Source organism: Rhincodon typus, chromosome 26 (assembly GCF_021869965.1).
Source record: "Rhincodon typus isolate 14 chromosome 26, sRhiTyp1.1, whole genome shotgun sequence".
Taxonomy (NCBI): domain Eukaryota; kingdom Metazoa; phylum Chordata; class Chondrichthyes; order Orectolobiformes; family Rhincodontidae; genus Rhincodon; species Rhincodon typus.
In genome coordinates this window covers 11,907,458-11,907,841 of record NC_063357.1, presented here as the reverse complement: position 1 = coordinate 11,907,841, position 384 = coordinate 11,907,458, and positions in this window count along the sequence as shown.

Below are 384 nucleotides of genomic sequence, written 5' to 3'. Positions count from 1 at the left end.
GGTAGGAGATGGAGGTGCGGCTTGAGGTGGGAGGAGGGGATAGGTGGGAGGAAGAACAGGTTAGGGAGGCGGGGATGAGCTGGACTGGTTTTGGGATGCGTTAGGGGGAGGGGAGATTTTGAAGCTTGTGAAATCCACATTGATACCATTGGGCTGCAGGGTTCCCAAGCGGAATATGAGTTGCTGTTCCTGCAACCTTCGGGTGGCATCGTTGTGGCACTGCAGGAGGCCCAGGATGGACATGTCATCTGAGGAATGGGAGGGGGAGTTGAAATGGTTCGCAACTGGGAGGTGCAGTTGTTTATTGCGAACCGAGCCTAGGTGTTCTGCAAAGCAGTCCCTGAGCCTCCGCTTGGTTTCCCCGATGTAGAGGAAGCCACACCG